The sequence below is a fragment of the Pleurodeles waltl genome, chromosome 4_1 (genome assembly GCF_031143425.1).
Source record: "Pleurodeles waltl isolate 20211129_DDA chromosome 4_1, aPleWal1.hap1.20221129, whole genome shotgun sequence".
NCBI classification, from domain to species: domain Eukaryota; kingdom Metazoa; phylum Chordata; class Amphibia; order Caudata; family Salamandridae; genus Pleurodeles; species Pleurodeles waltl.
In genome coordinates, this window is record NC_090442.1 from 644,855,619 (window position 1) to 644,876,358 (window position 20,740).

The 20,740-nt window shown below is 43.5% G+C and overlaps 1 protein-coding gene across 1 annotated transcript in view; it reads left to right on the top strand.

Annotated features, from left to right (window-relative positions):
• The first annotated feature begins 9,011 nt into the window (after nt 1-9,011).
• Nucleotides 9,012-20,740, top strand: part of HAL (histidine ammonia-lyase) — a 189,175-nt gene continuing 177,446 nt past the window's right edge. Inside the window, exon 1 of the mRNA XM_069229088.1 lies at nt 9,012-9,193. The gene's annotated coding sequence lies outside the window, so the exon portion shown is untranslated. The remainder of the gene's footprint in view (nt 9,194-20,740) is intronic.

The window sequence follows — 20,740 nt, forward strand, 5'->3', positions numbered from 1 at the left end:
CTTTCAGCCTGCAGCTCCATTGTTACCTGTGTTATTGGAGGGGGCAGACTGTTAAAAGCCTCTGAATGCCCTGCCAAAGGGACGGCGGGGTGCCATTGCCTACAATCAGTACCTCTGATTTACTGTCATTAAATTTAAGTTTAGATAAGGTCATCCAATTCCCAATATCTTTCATACAGTCTGCCAAGTTAGCAGAGGAAGAGTCCCCACTACTAGAGAGAGAGATACCACCAATTGCATGTCATCAGCATAGGTGACCATTGAAAGGCTATAGGGGGCAACTACTGTGGCCAAGGATGATAAATAGATGTTAAACAAAGTGGGGCTCAAAGACGAGCCCTGCGGGACTCCACAGGTCAGAGGCATGACGTCAGATAGAAAAGAGCGATCCAAGACTTGGAAGGATCTTCCAGTAAGGAAAGAGGAGAGCCAAGAGAGGGCTGAGCCTCCTAGCCCTATTTAGGAAAGTCTGTCATAGAGGAGGATATGATCAACAGTGTCAAAGGCTGCACTAAGATCAAGAAGGATAATAGCGACATGGCCACCTTGATCTAAAAGTTGCCGAGCCGATTCAGTTACAGTAAGGAGTGCCGATTCCGTGCTGTGTTGAGCTCTGAAACCCATTTGAGAAGGGTGTAGGAGCTCGTGGCTCTCAAGATACCTGGTCAATTGCAGGTTTACATGCTTCTCCAAAATTTTTGCTAAAATGGAAAGGAGGGCAATAGGTCAGTAGTTATCTAGAACAGAGGGATCAAGCTTAGGTTTTTTTAAAAGGGGTTTTATAATCGCATGTTTAAGGGAGCTGGGAAGGATACCGGAGGACAAAGAGTTATTAAGCATTTCTGTCAGAGGTGCGACAACAATATCTGCCACCTTCAAGAGAATAGAAGGGGGTGCCGGGTCCAAGGGGGAGCCCGATTTAATATTAGAAAGAAAATTCCAAGTTAGAGTGTCTGTGAGGGGGGAAAAATTGGTTAGCTGGACCATATCGGAAGGAAGATTCGTATCCTGCCCCTCGAGTTTCTTCTGAGAAGGAGATGAGGGAAAACCAGAGTATATCTTGGTGATCTTGTCCTGAAAGTGAGCTGCTAGCATATTACTATGTATAGTGGAAGCTTCAACAGGGGAGGGCGGCATAGGAGTAATAGTGAGCTCCTTAAAAATCTGAAACATTTCTTTCTGAGAAGCAGAAGAATTCTCTATTCTACTGCTATAATAGAGAGTCTGGGCTGCCTTAATATTATGGTGATAGGATCTAATAGCTAGTCTGTAAGCTTCTTTAGCAGAAGGGCTATAATCTTTCCTCCACATTCTCTCCAGTTTTTTACAATTCTTTCTGAGTTGTAATAGAGAGGATGAAAACCAAGGGTTGGACTTATGGGCAGGTTTTTTTTCCCTCAGTTTACAAGGTAAAACTGAATCTAAAGAGGTAGAGATCCAACTGTTAAACAAGTCCACCGTGTTAGGGGAGGCATAGTCATTAGCTATAGGGGAGGCGCGAAGTGCCGTATGCCAGGTACTAGGGACCAACTTCGACCAAGTACGGCCCACCGTGGTAGACCTGGGTTGAGTCTCTCTGGGAGCATCATAGGGGAAGCTAAATGACAATAAATAATGATCCGTCCAAAGTAAAGGTAGAGAAGATGAAAAGGTAAGATTGGGGATGTTACTAAAAATAAGGTCTAAAGTATGACCTTTCAAATGAGTTGGGCCAATAGCAAATTGGACCATGTCCATTGAGGTAAAAGAGGCTAACAGTGATTTCGCCGATGGACAGTCTAAATTATCAAAATGGATATTAAAATCCCCAAGGACAGTTAAATTAGGAGCCTTACCGATACAACTGGCTACTTCATCAGGAATGACTTCCAAAAAGGCTCCACAGGGGCCAGGAGGACGATAGAGAAGGATTCCTGAAAGAGTGAAAGTGGGAGACAGGTACAGAGAAAAGAACATACTTTCGCACTCTGGAATCTCAAGAGGCAGTGTCATACATTTAGTTGAATTTTTGTAGATAAGAGCTATACCACCGCCTCTCATCTGAAGTCTGTCTAAATGAGCTAACGAGTAGTTAGGAGGTAAGGTGCTGCAAATATCTGCTGAGGAATCTTCATTCAGCCAGGTTTCTGTAAGGAACAAGGCATCTGGTAATAACTCTTCTAGAAACGTGTGAATATGTAAGAAGTGTGCCGACAGAGAGCGGCAGTTAAGCAGTAATAGTTTGCCTAACTGATGAGAGGAGGTATTAGAAGGCGAGGCGACAGTAGGCGACCAGGAGCAGCTAGGACAAGGGGGACATGCAAAAGACTGGATAGGACCTACGGGAATAGAGCATATCTGGGTGTCTCTAAGAGCATGGAGATGGGATGAGGAATACCTTAAACTGTTTGAGGAGAAACGAGCAGCATCTCTGGGCCCTGGGTGCATCAGGGCGCGGACGGGCGCGGACGGGTGCAGACTGGCTTGCCTTAGGCGCGCCTTCGGCGCGCCGGTGGCCGCCTGCGTTTAAAAAAGGCATGCGGGAGGCCCGACCTGGCTCCAGGACCAACCACTAGACCGGCAACCAAGATGGCTGCCGAAAAATGGCACCCTAATTGCTGTCGTCTAAAACGCTAAGAAGAAATGCAACCGGGAGCCCCTAAAACCGGGCACCGGTGCAGAAAAAGCGAGGGTAAAACCAAAGTGCAAATACAATGTAAGTTTAAAAAACAGCCCCTCTAAGGACCGTAAATAAAAACAAGAGTCCTTTTAAACGCTAAAATTAACGTGTAATTTGCCCCCAACCTAATCGACCACAACAAAATATTTTAAAAATACAGTTGTTTGCAGGTTAAAATCTATTCATTCTCATAAAATGTTACGGCAAACAGAAAAAATGGCCGTTCCGGATTGCAATGGGTGTACTTACTGGAGCCGGCGGCTGCCTGCGTTTAAAAAAGGCATGCGGGAGGCCCGACCTGGCTCCAGGACCAACCACTAGACCGGCAACCAAGATGGCTGCCGAAAAATGGCACCCTAATGGCTGCCGTCTAAAAAGCTAAGAAGAAATGCAACCAGGAGCCCCTAAAACCGGGCACCGGTGCAGAAAAAGCGAGGGTAAAACCAAAGTGCAAATACAATGTAAGTTTAAAAAACAGGCCCCCTAAGGACCGTAAATAAAAACAAGAGTCCTTTTAAACGCTAAAATTAACGTGTAATTTGCCCCCAACCTAATCGACCACAACAAAATATTTTAAAAATACAGTTGTTTGCAGGTTAAAATCTATTCATTCTCATAAAATTTTACGGCAAACAGAAAAAACGGCCGTTCCGGATTGCAATGGGTGTACTTACCGAAGCCGGCGGCCGCCTGCGTTTAAAAAAGGCATGCAGGAGGCCCGACCTGGCTAGGTATTAGAAAAGGGCACGGAGCCCCGTCAACGTCATGTCAGTGTCTTTCATTGGCAAGTTGGCTTGCCTGTTAGAATCTGCTTCTTTTGATTAGTGGAAGGCATGCATACGTCATGCCTTTTCTGGTGGTTAGCCCTCCTCGAGCGCAGCGACCAAGTACAGAAAACATGCGAGGCTCGCTGGGTTTGTGGACTACTTTTTCTCTATTTTCGCAGCACGATCTCGCTGGGCAGAAGTTGAGCGCTTCGCATACCATCGACCTTGTTACACAGTTAATTTCACTTTTGCCGGTTACGTTCATAATTGCATTTTTGCCGATAGGTATTATTACGTGTGAACTGTAGCAGTGCGATCGTGCTGTTTTTGTCTTTTTCTGTTTTGCAGTGGAACCTCTCCTCTGCACGTACTGTGGCCTCCTGACGTCACATTGCAGACCCTGTGAGATCTTAAGAGTTGCATTCACAGAGTTCTGCTTCAGGTGCTCTAGGAAGGCACGGACCCTTTATGTGAATTTTAGAACTTGTTTTTTTTTCAGTCTTCGATTAAAATAAACATTTTCTCCTGGAGTCTCGTTGCCACAGGCTGCCTGCACAGCGCTTATTCGATGTACATAGTAAACTATTTTACTGGGCCACATCCACATCCACATCCGGTGTCTGTCCTGCTCCTGTCCTCGCAAATTGTAAATTGTTCATTCCTTAATAGGAACGATGAATCGATGAATAGAAAAGTAATTAAACAGTGATTATTTAGTCTAGTGAACAGAAGGGGCGAGTCTTAGAGCCTCGCACTTTGGAGACGTGTATTTTGAACTTTGTGCAGCGTTGCACCTGGGTCACCTCTTCTTGTGCTCCTGTAAATGAGGCCTAAGCAGAGTGGCGGGGATGCAAAGACCAGTCCATCTTATAATATTACCTGCTCCTACCCAAATGGGGCCGCAAAGCCATCGGCATTTCTTTGCATGTGCTGTTTAAGACGGACTTCCAAACCTAGCTTTATATATGGGTGAGTAGTGTCTGAGGTTGTGGTGTTGAGTTTTGATGGGGAGGGGCCTGTTTCCTGGGCGCCTGGTCTGGCAAACATAAGAGATGGTGCAAGAAAGCCGCGCTACAGCCACAATCACTCTCAGTGTGCAGCCGCCAACCCAAAGCTCTCCTTCATTGTAGCAGCACCATACTGACTAGACACCCAGCAGGTGCTATTATTCTGCCTGACTGCACCCTTAAAATCTGTGTGCATGCTGCCACTCTTCCAGATACGCTTATCCGTTTCCCCTCTGAGGCCAACCCATGCAGTGTTGGACTTCTGATCAGGGCTGACTTTAGCCCTGGTGGGGCACTGTGCAATACTCTTTTCTGGCTCCCTCACCCCACCTCCTCGGATTCACTCACAACCACCCGGCAAATGTGCCCCTCATATCTCCATAGCCCCCCTTTCACTTACATTCATTTGTTTTAAAGCGCTAGTACTAACCCACTCAACTATTCACATAAAATATATTTCTGTTCTTTTCAGCAGCCATATGAACCCTCTACGCTACTTTATGGTGAGTCAAAGCTGCCCCTAGACAAAACTCCTATCTCACTCCCTACCAGGAACATTAATCACAAGAGGTATCTTGATACTGTAATTGTTTTCTGAAGGCTGGACGCACAAGGAACTTTTCAGCAAGTGCTTTTAAATCACAAGTTTCGTAAGTCATTGCTAAACACAGCACCGCCCATTCCAGTTCAACACCTGGTGCGGCCGTACTGCACGCACCACCCTAAAGATGGCTCTGCTTCTGATCGAGGAATCAGGATTGTCTGGGGAGCCGGACTCCTCTACATGGGTCTCAATTGCCCCCTTCACAAGTAGGTCATTGCCTCTGCATAAATCCACATGGCTAAAATTTGCGGGCTCCAGAGCACTAAAAACAAAGGGCTGTTGTGCTCCTGCATGAAAACGGCGGTACTTTTATAAGTAATAACATGTAATTTGTATTATGTATTGAAAGTGTCTTCTTTTTCAAACAGAGATGCACATTTATTTACCCATACTTAAATTCCAAATGGTCCTGGTTTTTAGTGTACTTCATTTATGGACTTCAAAATGCATGCTCTGGTCAGAGCTACTTGTTATAACAGAGAGCCTTTCACACTACAAATCAGGAGCATCCCATATGTACAGTAAAGTGGGCGAGCCAGCAAATTAACAAGGAGAGTTGAGCCTCAGTCGAGCCAATCACTACTAGTTCACTTAATATCTGTGACATATGGGAGACTCAGGGGCCCTTCATCACATTTTGCAGGGTGTCCCCATCATTAGGGTCGAGCACGCAAGCTCTCTGGCCCTTAGTGTAATCTCTTTATGATGGGCTTTTAACCACGCCCATGTCACACCAATCACTTTTGTTGGTTTGTGGGCTTGCCTTTTAAAATTTGCTTGATTTCATTAGTGAAAGGCGTGCATGCGTGATGCCTTTTCTGGTACTTAGCCCTCCTCTACAGGACCAACCAACTACTGAAAACATACAAGTCTCCATGTTTTTGTGTGGTTTCTGGACTACTTTTTATTTTTATTTCATAGACAGCGCGATCTTGCTGGGCTGTAATCAGGTGCTTTTCATGACTACCAGTCTAATTCTATTGTTTATCTTAGCATTCCTTTGCGAATTCAGGGTTTTACACAGCGCGATTGCGATTGTTTTTTTTTTCTCATGGTGTGGAGCTTTAAATCGGTTTTCTTATGTGAAATGGTATTACTTTTCATTTTCAGTTTATTTGGCAAGAAAAGTCTGGTTAGGAGTTTACAACACTAATAGCTCTAACTAGAGCAAATACGAGACCCATTGCATTGCAAATGCTTGTTCCTTTTGTCTCTCCTTCACGCTCACGCTCATGGCGGTCATGGAGTTTTGAATTGGCTTGCTTATGTCAACTGTTTTACTTTTCATTTTCAATTCATGTGGCAAGAAAAGTCCAGATAGGAATTTACAATGCTAATAGCTTTAACTCAAGCAAACGTGATACCGATTGCATTGCAAATGCTTGTTCTTAAAGCGAACTTTAGCACCGGGTTATTAGAGGTTTACAAACAAGGGAGTGATAAATGGTATGAGATGGAGGGTGAGATCAGGTTGCCATAGGTCCTGAAGGTAATGATGTTCTATTAATAAAGCTTTGTCGGGAGGTTGGTATTTGGTTGAGACAGAGGTGTTTGGCTCAGGTTTTCTCTGTTGGGAAGAAAAACCACACATTGCATGGCCAGCTGTGCCACCCAGTCTTTTTTGGATTTGTCTGTCCACCTTGCTGATTTTTACCTCAGCAACATATGCTAGAAATAAAGGGTGGGGTTGCCCATCTAACCCCACAAACCCTGGTCAGAAAATATTCAAAATAGAAAAGTGGTATACTTCGTATTAGAAATATTCATACCACAATGAAATAATTAATATTCACTGGGTTTATGACTTGATTAACCATGCATTTCTTTATCATAAATGTCATGAGCCTATCTATGCATCCATATACATCCCATAATTTTTTAGAGATCTCTGGTACAAATGTAAAAAAAAAATAAAAAAAATTACACACGACATGATCAAGACTCAAACATTCAACACATACCAAGTGCCCGCAAATGACGGGAGAGCTCATTGTCGATTTGTTCTTTCCTATTATTAGATACAAAAAGGTGGTTGTGTAATGAGTCCAACTTCCAATCCACCTGGAGGTAGTCCCCAAAATCAGGGAGTCCTGGGATACCTGTTCCTTCACTTTCTCCTTATGACTGTACACATTAAATATCAATGTATTTTGTTCGATTCCTCCTGTTGAAAGGTTGACGCATTTCGTCGCGTGGTCATTAAAGGCCTGATTAGGACTAGGAAGACAAGAGTTCCCAAGCCTGAATGAAGGTCACATAAACAATAAATTACCTGCAGACCACCCCTTATACAAGTCTCCACCTAAATAGAGGATGGAAATAAACAACTCAGTTCCTGAAATTAGTGCAGACAGTGGTGCTCGTGAAATGGAGAGCAACACGTCCTGTGAATCAGAGAATAATAACCGGATAGAGGACTAAATCCTAGTCGCATCGTTTGACTGTCTGAACGGGGCCATTAGAGCGTCTCAAATGCAATTAGACAATGCTTTCCGCTTCGAACAGGTTGGGCATGAAAGCTGCGGAAAGTAGAACCTAATATTGACTAAAATCTTGAAAGAAAGCAAAATTATAAATAAAGAAAAGGAGAAACAAATTTGGTCACGAGTTCCTATTATCCAATCTTGTCTTATTAGCCAACATAACTTCGCATGTTGGGTCTCATAGATGCATCCATCTAAAGTTAAATTGAATGTGCAGTTTCCATCATGAGAAGAGTGTTTGAGTAAAGACTGGATAAAAGAGAAAGGGACGCTATATGGCCAGAATACAGATTTTCCAACTCAGGAAAGTCATTTTACAAATCATTATTTTCACATGTTTTAAACCTATTAGTTCACCTGAATTTAATAAAGACTACAACTCCCAGAATGCACTGATGTATCAATTGAACACACCTGCCTTTTGCTAGCTGTTTCAGTGATGTCATGGGATATCCCTAGGACAAAGATCCTGCTAATGAGGTAGAGCTACTTGACAGCTCGTAAGACTGCAAGTTCCACTTGCTCTTAGTTTTGAAATATTCGACCAAAAGCGTCAACTTTTCATGTAAATGGTTTCATGAGCTAGTACTGTAATTTATGTCACAGTTTGGACTCTGGGGCTTGATGTTTCTCTTTTTCCATGAAATAATGCGGACTGCGAGCAGTAGAATGCATAACTTCCAGTTCAGGGCCCGCAGCAGCCGTGTCACTGCTTCGTTTGACAGCTCTAGTAAGATCCAAATGGCAGTGGCGTAACGAAACTGGACGGAACCCCCGCTCAGAACATGGAAGGGTACCTCCCCCCCTCCCAGGCCAGGTGTTGTGCTGAAGGGGGCCCTGGGTGTTGCCCACCCCACAAAGCACCGCGGGGGGCTTTGTTACGCCCCTGCATTAGGGTAGAACTTTTAAAAGGTACATGTCACTGGAATTCCATATTTCCAGTTCAATTGGCGTCTGTACTACGGGCCCTTAATTGAACCAGCTCAGGATGCCTTAGTCTTTAAAAAGCAAACCCAGGACTGGAATCTTGGAACCATTGTATCTGAGTGACATAGTCAAGTATACAGGCCAGCATATATATTTAAGCACCATCGAAGCCAGCCAAAGGGACGCTTGAGGTGTCATTGAGCTCTCAAAGTTCCCAATTCGACATGAGTATTTCACCTAGTCCCGATTTTATTCTACTCCCTTTAGTCCTAGTGGTCGTGCTAAATTCGGTACTACAGCTACCAGAATGCAAAAGAAAGCAAAAACCCTTACGCGGTATTCAAACTAGGAATCACCCTGTCTCTGACCCACTGTCCCTTCTCAAGACAAGAGCCGGGCCCTTAGAGAAGGGCTATCTCTTTAAGGCACTGAGAACTAGATTGTGGAACCTGAAACTTCAAGCAGACGTTGTGTGTTTGTATGAACCTACTGCTCTCTTTGTAGCAGGTAAAACATAGTACGGATATCTAGGTGCCTTCTTTTTTTTAACTGCTGATGCGTTGGGTCTTTACCGTGTCTTATGAGGCGCGAAACGTTAGGCAGGCTGTTATGTGGATCGGATGAATGCGGTGGATAACACGAAGGAGTGCTCAGGGCCGGTGGTGTCGCTGGACACGATCCATCTTTACTCTCTCTCCCCTCATGGAATGCTGTTGGTCCCGTGGAAAGCAATATTGTAAATCCATGTAAGTCGTTTATTGAACATCTACCAGAAATGAAGGTTACATTAAATCTGAAAGAAATACTCTGAAAATGTGTGTTTTTTCTTCCAGTATTGAGGGTAAGCAAAAATATTCAGTAAAGTCCGTTGTAAAATATTCGCTGGTGGTTTCGCGATTCGAAAGACCATGAGAATCTGAAGGTTTTTACATGAAATTACTAAAGACTTGTCTGGGGACATATTTCAGTTTCGGGGTACCTCCCGTTTTTTGTACCACTGCACCTTAAAAAAATAGGTGTTATCTGACTCTTGTAATAACCTTGTTTCTCAGTTTCTGATCTACATTGTGTAACAGTGTTATTGGAAAAATTCAGCCAGTTAGATATCGCTGCAAGTTATGAGCAAAGATCCTTGTGCTCCATGGAGTCGCAAGTTTGGATTTGACATGGCCAACTAGGTTTTTCATTCTTCCACCATTGCTGTGGGTAACGTAGTTTGGTAATATCAGAGTTATAAAGTTTCTAGATTCAGAGCATGAGCACTTTATTCATTCAATCATTTATTGGTACTTTAAGGCTTCTTCACATAATACGTTCAAAAGTACAAGTACCAGAAATCAGGCACTAAGGGCCATATGTACGAAAGCTTTTTCCCATAGACACATAGGGGGTCATTTTGACCTTGGCGGACGGCGGAGGCCGTCCGCCAAGGTACCGCCGCTGAATGACCGCACCGCGGTCAAAAGACCGCGGCGGCCATTCAGACATTTCCTCTGGGCCGGCGGGCGCTCTCCAAAAGAGCGCCCGCCGGCCCAGAGGAAATGCCCCTGCAACGAGGACGCCGGCTCAGAATTGAGCCGGCGTAGTTGCAGGGGTGCGACGGGTGCAGTTGCACCTGTCGCGTATTTCAGTGTCTGCTTAGCAGACACTGAAATACTTTGCGGGGCCCTCTTACGGGGGCCCCTGCAGTGCCCATGCCATCAGCATGGGCACTGCAGGGGCCCCCAGGCCCCGCGGCACCCCCTACCGCCATCCTGTTCCTGGCGGGAGACCCGCCAGGAACAGGATGGCGGTAGGGGGTGTCAGAATCCCCATGGCTGCGGAGCGCGCTCCGCAGCCATGGAGGATTCACAAGGGCAGTGGTAAACCGGCGGGAGACCGCCGGTTTACCCTTTCTGGCCGCGGCTGAACCGCCGCGGTCATAATGCCCTCGGGAGCACCGCCAGCCTGTTGGCGGTGCTCCCGTGGTCGGTGACCCTGGTGGTCACTGGCCGCCAGGGTCAGAATGACCCCCATAATGGGTAAAATCCTTTCGTACATCTGGCCCTAAATCTTTAAAGTCCTCTGTGTGTGTGTGTGGATATGTATGTATATATATATATATAACAGTGGCACTATAGTTCGGTGTAGAAATTAGAGAAGACACTGAAATTCACCAGTTATGTTTAGGGAACTAACTATAAATTTCGCCTCCTCCATGAACTGCTTATTACCTCACAGATTACATCACTCATGACGTGTTAAATGACATCAGGTCTCCAATGAATACAGGAATGCTGGAACTAGGGGTGCAGGAAATGCTGCAGCGCCCCTGGAATAACCCTACAAGAGTTCAAAAGAGGCCTGTCAATTTTGTTTTAAATTAATAGCATTTTGTGTGGATTTAAAGACTGAGGTCAAATGCCAGGCAATGTCTTTGGAAAATTGATGCTTAGTCTTTTTTTAACAGATATTGTGTTTTTTGTACTTTTCCTACTCTTACTTAACAATGAGTGTGTTTTGCAACTAAGTGACAACCCTCTTGGAGTAAAGAAACTGTGAAATAAGACTGTTGCAGTATGTCAAATGTTTTCTAACACACAGCAAAATGAATAAAATACTTGTAAATTAACTCTACAAGTATTGCAAAATCTATCAGCAGCAATTTAAGAGCAAATAAGGCTTATTTTTCTTATAACTATGATTTGTAATGAATATGAAGATTTTAATAAGATCAAAACAAGCCAATATATTTTACTTGTGTGATTAAATCGTCACCAAATCCAAATATCCACAATTGATTGTCTGTGTGCCACACATGTTTAACAGTAAAACTGGCTGCCTGATTCACATTCAGTGGCCATTCAGGAGGACATTGCAGTAGAAAATGTAGTCTCTGTTTGCAGCAGTCGCCTATCACTATTGCTTTACTCGTATTTTGGGGTAGTGCTTCAAAATGCACCGCTGGGCACATTATACAATCCTGCCATTCTCCTATTTAGTGGACTTGGCTCATTTGCTACACTTGTCATTTATGTAGCGCATTGATTTTTCACAACCCTTGTTACTTCAATTACACCACATTGATGACAGCACCCCCACTCTGAAATGTGTTCCAGCAGAACTGTTTGGATGCATGAACAAAATCATGCAATCTATATTATATCAGTGAATTTGGAAAATAGTTGATGGTTAGGATGTCTTGTGAAATCTGTGTTATCCCTTTTTGTGAAAAAAGATGACAAGCATTTTACAGTGATAGATGGAGTCCATGGCAAATTTGCTAAAGCTGGATCGCCTGCTATGCAAGCCTTAATATCTTTAAATACTGGGATGCATAGTTGGTTGCCAGTTGTTACCCCCCAACATATTTGAACCAATGATGTGCAATGCTACAGGCTCATTACTCTGCCTCCCTTCCTGCCCTCATAACTAGTCAGTGTCACCCGTGAACATCACACACAGAATCTGTGTCAAACCTGGCACCAACTACAGTGCTCACCTGCTAGTCAAAGCAGCAAAGAGCTATGGGTTGTTACCATCTCCCCCAACCATTTTCCAAAGCCTGACAAACAAGCCTTCAATTATGTGCTAGCTCACACTTAGCCACTCTTTTGCTTTGTCCACCATGAATGAATTAGTTTTTATGAGGTGCAACAGCTGATCTTAACAAGGCTGTGGTTCTATAACAGACAGGCTAATGAGGGGACAAAAAAATTGAAAAGGCAAATAGAACTTACGAAATATGCTTTAAGATGATAAATTACATAGGTTTTAACTCCTTAGAAAATATGCTTTCAGATGGTAACTGACATAGGTTCCATTGCCTAGCAGGTCAGCAAGGCGAATGAGCATCCTCCAAGTCTGGTGCAACAGATTCATGGAGTATTAAGGAGCTTGGCCTCCAAGGATATGAGGGACTGGGATTGAGTATAATATTGGATGAGATTTTTTTGGATGGCTTGGTCCCTTATTAGAGAAAGCTTTGCAGCTTAAGAGTTTTATACAGAACCCTTTTATGAATGGGAAGCCAATGAAGGTCTTTGAGATGGGAATAAGTGGACTGATGTCTGGGAACATTCAAAGTAAGGGTCACCTTAGTGTTTGAAAGTGTTGTATCAGGTATTTAGGAAGCCCTAAGTATAGGGAAACACTGTAGTCTAGCCTAACTGTTATAAGGGCACATTTTACCATGTTTCGGCTAGAGGTGGGACACATTTCTAGGATTTTGTTGACTAATTTCAATAAGGCAAAACCAACTACGGAGACCGTGGCAACCCTTTTTTCAAAAAATCAATATATCTGTTTTCTCTGAATTCAGTTTGAGGTGGCTGAAATCCAATTTGAAGATTCAGAACCCTCAATAATGCTTGAATAAACCAATTTCTCCAGCTCCTTCCCTACGTCTGTAAGAAAAATTGGAATATTCCTTGCTTTAAGTATTTTTGTGACTGCGTTCTCTTTCAATACTATTTAATGCTGAAAGAATTAAAACATGTATTTAATATTTTCCCAATATTTTTTGCCTTCAACAACCATAATGTCTGATTCTGAACTATTAGAATTCAAAATCAAGTGCAGGCTTCCTTGTTTAAAACTTCCCAAAACACAATGTTCATTTCTTGCTATCTATAACTTTAATATCGATTTGCATCTCTTAAATCTAAAAACGAATGATCTAAAACTTGACATTTCTATTCAATCTTCTGTGTACCCTTCTGGCAGTATATCTGGCTTGTAGAATTAGTGCCCAATTTTGTTTAAAAATTCTGTTCTCCAAACTTCATTGTTGGTTATTGTGTGAGGTGAATCTTTATTCCACCAACACAAATCATACACATGAGTTTCTTTTTATTGATATCCCCTGCCTTAAGATTTAGAACAAAGGTGACATTTTCACCATCAATATCAGTTTGTGTACTCTCTTCTTCACTGGAATTTAATTCATCCATGCATTTAACTTTGTTGCTTGTCTTCTTTCTATATATTTTAGAAAAATAACCTATCACCACACATGAAGTACACTTTTGTTTTAAAGCTGGACATACTTTGCTATATGCCAAATTTGATTTGCTATCATAGCCATAACATTTGAGACCTTCCTTGTTTTGTTCTTTTTACTTATAGTCCATTTTCTGTTTTATTGAGTATCACCTTTCAAGTTACCTATACATTCTTTACAGTTCTCTTTGGTCTCTGCTTTTACAGCCTTAGAGTAGCTACTAGACATTTAAGCTTTTCTTACTATGGCTAAGATATCTTAGAGCTGCAAATCTTTGTTTATCCACAACCTCTCTTGAATAGATGGATCTCTAGTATCCATCACAACATGATTCCTAATACATTCTTTCTGTAAACCACCACCTCCAAATTTACAATCAAGGGTATAGCTTCCTAAGTGCAGACATATACTCATCAATGATTTTTCACTTCTTGTTTCCTTTGAACATTTTTAAATCTTTACTATTCTAAAACGTACCTGGGTGCAAAATAGGAAATCTACATTTCAAATACATTTACATCACCACCCTGTACTTCTTTAGACATTTTGTAATAAACTTTTAAACCTTCTGAGCGCAGTTAGTGCAGAAAAAAAACATTTCTTTTGTTCCACTGGCATAATTCCCACTGTGTATACAACAACAACAACAAGAACTCTATGTACCCACTGGGACCACGGCAATTCTATGTAAATCAATCAATCAGTTGTCCTGTGGGACTCATTCAGATCAAAACTTCACTTCTGATTAAGAGGTAATTAAATTAATTGTGACTAAGTATTCCCAATAGATTTAGACATGATGGGAGTACTCACAGGGTTTCACAGTACTGACAAACCCCAATCAAGATAAAGCATTTTCTGGGTGCAACCTGAGGTGGCATGGTTGGCAAAAGAACAATGGATTGGAATTAATCAAGTTGTATTTTATTGATTCGATTATTTAAAATTGTTACAATAAATACATACCAAAAAATAGGTCTGTTTCTTCGCATTCTTAAAAGAAATATAAATATTACTAAAAGCATAAAATTTTATTTACAGCATAACTTGAATAAAAACTAGAAAATCAATGAAAAATTATTTCATTGCCAGTCAGTCATCAATTATGATATTCTCTTTTATGTTAATATTAACTTTCCTTCATTCTAATGATTTTTTACATTTTAAGGACTTTATTTTATTATCAACTCCGTTTATAAGTTTTCCAAAGCAAGCAACTTCTGTTGTATCATGTGTGTTAAAACAAAATGCTAGTGCACTTGAAGAGGTTTTAATAGCATTTTAGGAACATGGCCTGGGTAAATTGCAACACGCTAGCAGAAATTCAGAACTGCAACAGAGTATGTAGGTAATTGATTATCTTCCATAGCTGAAAAACCTGCACCCTTATTGGCTATTAGATATTGTCTCCAGTTTACTTTGTGCTCATTAATGGGCCCGACCATACACCTTGCACAGAGGATTTGATTTCTACAAGTTCTGATCAATGCTTTTTTCAGGTAGGGTTACATTTGACTAGCTTCATATACATTTTGCAGTTGTTTGTGTTATAGTCAGATCTGCTTTCCTGGATAAAATTCAAAATAGTTTTACCTTCAAAGCTGCATATGAAATAGTACTAAGGCTGAAGTCTTTGATAAGCTATAGATCTTTATTTGCACGTTAGGTAGTTCAATCATGGATTGTTGTTTTGAGTAACGATTTCTTGAATTGCCAACTTAAGAGTAGTTGTTTTTTTATTTATGACTTGATGATAATATTTACTACAAGATGACTCTCATTCCAAGTCCTGTCTTATAAGACCAAATCCTTGGTAAATCTGCACCTGTATAGTGTGTTATGGCAGGCAAATGATACACCTGTAGGTTATGCTCTGGAATTTATCTAGGAGCTGAGAGAGTTTAGAGGAAAAGGCCACATGTCCATAGGAGATTCTTGGAATAAGCTTAGCTTTGGTGACCCCAAGTATTGCTTCAGCTGTTGGGTGGTATAACGGAGAATTACGTTTGCAGAGTGCAAACATTAAAATGCTGGCATTCTTCTTTATTTAATGTTTGTTAATGCTCAATGTGCCAGTAACTGACAGCCAGACTCTCAGGTAATTGTATGGTACAGTGTAGGCTATCTTAGGTCGGCCTGATTACCAGTGCTGACTTGGTTTGGTCTCTAATTTGCCAAATGCCATCACCTTGGTTTTGTTTACATTAATTTGCAATGTATTTCCCAAGTTATACTTATGCAGGTTGTCCATTGTTGGACCTGGCCCTTTTTACTGGGTTATCCCCAAATATTTTGCCTTCTTCCTCCTATTTTTTTCTGACCTGTTTTTGTTCGCTTTAGGACTCTGGGCACTTTACTATTGCTAACCAGTGCCAAAGTGCATATGTTCTCTGTCTAAATTGTATTGATGATTGTGTCAGCGAGACCAGATCCTCGGGGTTGGTGCCTGTTCCCAATATGTCCATCTCTTGGCAGCACCAAACTCTACTAGCCGTTATAGCACAGAGTTAAAGAATGGCCAAGTGGGGGATGGAGTTTAGGTTGGGAACAACGGGGAAGGAGGCCTGTGGAAACAAGAGTTAAGAACACAATAGCAACGTTATTCACATTAATCTTCATGAACTTTGTTATAATTATCTATAATCTGATAACATGAGAGATCAAGAGCTTCTCAATAACATGACTTTTTAGTTCTGGATACCTAGAAGGCAAGGAAGAATTACACAGACTTTCATATAAGCGTTTCCAGAATAACATCTTATGCAATGAACATGGAACTCTCTCAAGTTAGTTCTTGGAATAGCAACTACGTCATAACAAGAATCAATTAACATATTAATTCCCAAAACATGAACTGCGAAAGACTCATGAATGATACTGTAAAGTCACACTCTGTTTTGATTTGAGTTTCAGGATTCAATTGCCCAGAAATTACTATGCATCTTATTGCCAAACTTGACATCAAGATTCCAATACCTGAAATGATCGCGCAACTCTGCCGATCCGAACTGCAAGGGTTAATTGCCAAGAATGAATCGCGCACACTGCCTCCGATTCAACCATCAAGATTCAAATGCCAGGAAATGATCGCGCATTCTGTCGATCTGAACTGCAAGGGTTAATTGCCAAGAATGAATCACGCACACTGCTGCCGATTCAATCATCAAGATTCAAATGCCAGTAAATGGTTGCGCATCATTCTGCCGATCTTAACTGCAAGGGTTAATTGCCAAGAATGAATCGCACACACTGCTGCCGATTCAACCATCAAGATTCAAATGCCAGGAAATGATCACGCATTCAGCTGATCTGAACTACAAGCGCCAACTGCCAAGAAACAATCGCACACGCGATTTAATCAAAAGACCGAAACTCGAAAATCTCTTGAAACGGAGGTGGGGGGCCTATCCTGACCTCCGCCTTACCGCCCTGCTTGAGGATCACCAAGCTAATGAGGACAGGGCCTGGAAATGTCCAAGTAGGCCTCCGGAACAGGAGCCCTGGGAAATGCTACTGCTCTGCACTGGGACCTCTGAATAGTGAGCATGTGGAGCTGGGCTGGGTTACTCAAATAGACCCAAGCCCCGCCCACCTGTCACACCCAGCCTTGTTGCAGGAAAGGCTTGAAAATTAACAATACATTGCAAACAGTATTAAAGACATTTCGAAATAAATACCTGTAATGCAAAAAGTAAATATGCAATATCAGCACACAATGCATGAATTATTACATTGCACAAGGTTTGCCTCTTTGCATTATGTTGCCCGTAGAGCGCGCACTGTCCTGGTGTTGACAGATTGGTTCATGTAAGGAAATGGCTCCTTGGCATGGTTACCCCCTGACTTTTTGCCTTTGCTGATGCCAAGTTATGATTTGAAAGTGTGCTGAGGTCTGCTAACCATGCCCCAGCACCAGTGTTGTTTCCCTAACCTGTACCTTTGTTTCCACAATTGGCACACCCAGGCATCCAGGTAAGTCCCTTGTAACTGGTACCTCTGGTACCAAGGGCCCTGATGCCAGGGAAGGTCTCTAAGGGCTGCAGCATGTCTTATGCCACCCTGGGGACCCCTCACTCAGCACAGACACACTGCTTGCCAGCTTGTGTGTGCTAGTGTTGATAAAACGACTAAGTCGACATGGCACTCCCCTCAGGGTGCCATGCCAACCTCACACTGCCTACAGGTATGGATAAGTCACCCCTCTAGCAGGCCTTACAGCCCTAAGGCAGGGTGCACTATACCATAGGTGAGGGCATAAGTGCATGAGCACTATGCCCCTACAGTGTCTAAGCAAAACCTTTGACATTGTAAGTGCAGGGTAGCCATAAGAGTATATGGTCTGGGAGTCTGTCATGCCCGAACTCCACAGCACCATAATGGCTACACTGAAATCTGTGAAGTTTGGTATCAAACTTCTCAGCACAATAAATGCACACTGATGCCAGTGTACATTTTATTGTAACATACACCCCAGAGGGCACCTTAGAGGTGCCCCCTGAAACCTTAACCGACTATCCGTGTAGGCTGACTGGTTTTAGCAGCCTGCCACACACCAGACATGTTGCTGGCCACATGGGGAGAGTGCCTTTGTCACTCTGTGGCTAGTAACAAAGCTGTGCTGGGTGGAGGTGCTTCTCACCTCCCCCTGCAGGAACTGTAAACACCTGGCGGTGAGCCTCAAAGGCTCACCCCCTTTGTTACAGCACCCCAGGGCACTCCAGCTAGTGGAGCTGCCCGCCCCCTCCGGCCATGGCCCCACTTTTGGCGGCAAGGCCAGAGGAGATAATGAGAAAAACAAGGAGGAGTCACTGGCCAGTCAGGACAGCCCCTAAGGTGTCCTGAGCTGAGGTGACTCTAACTTCTAAAAATCCTCCATCTTGCAGATGGAGGATTCCCCCAATAGGGATAGGGATGTGCCCCCTCCCCTCAGGGAGGAGGCACAAAGAGGGTGTAGCCACCCTCAGGGCTAGTAGCCATTGGCTACTAACCCCCCAGACCTAAACACAACCCTAAATTCAGTATTTAGGGGCTCCCCAGAACCTAGGAACTCAGATTCCTGCAACCTAAGAAGAAGAGGACTGCTGAACTGAAAAACCTGCAGAGAAGACGGAGACACCAACTGCTTTGGCCCCAGCCCTACCGGCCTGTCTCCCCACTTCTAAAGACACTGCTCCAGCGACGCGTTCCCATGGTCCAGCAACCTCTGAAGCCTCAGAGGACTACCCTGCATCTAAAAGGACCAAGAACTCCCGAGGACAGTGGCTCTGTTCACCAAAGACTGCAACTTTGCAACAAAGGAGCAACTTTGAAACAACACACGTTTCCCGCCGGAAGCGTGAGACTTTGCACTCTGCACCCGACGCCCCCGGCTCGACTTGTGGAGAACAAACACCACAGGGAGGACTCCCCGGCGACTACGACACCGTGAGTAGCCAGAGTTGAGCCCCCTGAACCCCCACAGCGACGCCTGCAGAGGGAATCCCGAGGCTCCCCCTGACCGCGACTGCCTGCTTCAAAGACCCGACGCCTGGTAAAGACTCTGCACCCGCAGCCCCCAGGACCTGAAGGATCCGACCTCCAGTGCAGGAGTGACCCCCAGGTGGCCCTCTCCCTTGCCCAGGTGGTGGCTACCCCGAGGAGCCCCCCCTTGCCTGCCTGCATCGCTGAAGAGACCCCTTGGTCTCCCATTGATTTCTATTGCGAACCCGACGCTTGTTTGCACACTGCACCCGGCCGCCCCCGTGCGGCTGAGGGTGTACTTTCTGTGTAGACTTGTGTCCCTCCCGGTGCTCTACAAAACCCCCCTGGTCTGCCCTCTGAAGACACGGATACTTACCTGCTGGCAGACTGGACCGGGGCACCCCCTTCTCCATTGAAGCCTATGCGTTTTGGGCACCACTTTGACCTCTGCACCTGACCGGCCCTGAGCTGCTGGTGTGGTAACTTTGGGGTTGCTCTGAACCCCCAACGGTGGGCTACCTTGGACCCAAACTTGAACCCCGTAGGTGGTTTACTTACCTGCAAAAACTAACAGACACTTACCTCCCCAGGAACTGTTGAAAATTGCACTGTGTCTAGTTTTAAAATAGCTATAAGTCATTTGTGTGAAAACTGTATATGCTATTTTGCTAATTCAAAGTTCCTAAAGTACCTACCTGAAATACCTTTCATTTGAAGTATTACTTATAAATCTTGAACCTGTGGTTCTTAAAATAAACTAAGAAAATATATTTTTCTATACAAAAACCTATTAGCCTGGAATTGTCTCCGAGTGTGTGCTCCTCATTTATTGCCAGTGTGTGTACAACAAATGCTTAACACTACTCCTCTGATAAGCCTACTGCTCGACCACACTACCACAAAATAGAGCATTAGAATTATCTCTTTTTGCCACTATCTTACCTCTAAGGGGAACCCTTGGACTCTGTGCATGCTATTTCTTACTTTGAAATAGTGCATACAGAGCCAGCTTCCTACAGTTCATCAGTGATTGGCATATTTGATTTACTAGTAAGTCTCTAGTAAATTGTACTATGCATGCACTTTGTGTGCCCAGGGTTTGTAAATCAAATGCTGCTAGTAGGCCAGAGGCACTGACTGTGCCACCCACATCAGTAGTCCTGTAAAGATGTCTCAAACCTGAAACTGCAGTGTCTGTGTGTGCATTTTTTAACTGCCTTTTGACCTGGCAAGTGTGCCCACTTGCCAGGCCCAAACCTTCCCTTTCACTACATGTAAGTCACCCCTTAGGTAGGCCCAAGGCAGCCCCTGGGCAGGGTGCAGTGTATTTAAAACATAGGACATGTGCTGGTGTGTTTTACATGTCCCGATATTGAAATACTGCTAAATTCGGTTTTTACTATTGCAAGGTTTATCTCTCCCATATAGTTACATGGGACTTGCCTTGGCATATTTTTAAGTGTTCATTCCCATTGGGAGCAGATAGAGATCTGGAGTTTAGGATCTCTGACTTCACAATTTTAAAATACATATTTTGGTGAAGCTGGTTTTTGAATTGGGAGTTTGAAAATGCCACTTTTAGAAAGTGGGCATTTTCTTGCTTAACCGTTCTGTGTCTCTGCCTGTCTGTTGAATACCCATCTGGATCAAGATGACAATGGGTTTTTTTCTGCATTCACTCCAGGCAGTCACATAAAGGGAGCTGAGGTGTGCCCTGCATATCCTGATGCCCATCACCAGGCTGATGGGACTTTCTGAGCTGGAGTGGTGGGAAGACATGACACTTGCACCTGAATAGGACAATAGGACTGTGCTTGTCCTCACACAAAAGCAGTCTCCAACCCCCTGGGGT